We start from the raw sequence: 491 nt of genomic DNA, 5'->3' as shown, positions 1-491 counted from the left end.
GTTAGCTGCATATGTTGAGCATACACTCTTAACACTTACACCATAAAAATATCAATGCATCGTTTATATATGTAAATGCCGTCTCCTTAACTAAGCAACTCAGTGGAAAAAATAAATGATTTTTCGTAAGGTTTTTAAGTTTTCTTATAACCCTCTCAATTTTAAGTGTTTACTATGAAATGAAGTTTTGTAGCTTGAGAATTTTACCATTACTGTTGCTATTACATTTAGTGTGTTTAAGCTCAATATCTCTTCAACAGGACACTAGCGCAAATATAACACATAGTGAGCCTGAGAAGAGCGGGATGTTTGTTGAATTTATGCGGTTCTGAGACATAAAGAGACTGCAGAGTGTATTCGTTGGCGAAAAGCTGTGGCTTCCATATATTATCACTATTGCAGCACTGGTGCTGAAAAAGAGACAAGAGAATGTCATACACAACCAACGGCGCGGGCTTACAACTTTCTGCTATCTGTAGAAAAAAAAATTT

Source organism: Trypanosoma equiperdum (genome assembly GCF_001457755.1).
Source record: "Trypanosoma equiperdum strain OVI genome assembly, contig: ctg_1989, whole genome shotgun sequence".
Taxonomy (NCBI): Eukaryota; Euglenozoa; class Kinetoplastea; order Trypanosomatida; family Trypanosomatidae; genus Trypanosoma; species Trypanosoma equiperdum.
This window is presented reverse-complemented; position numbering follows the sequence as displayed.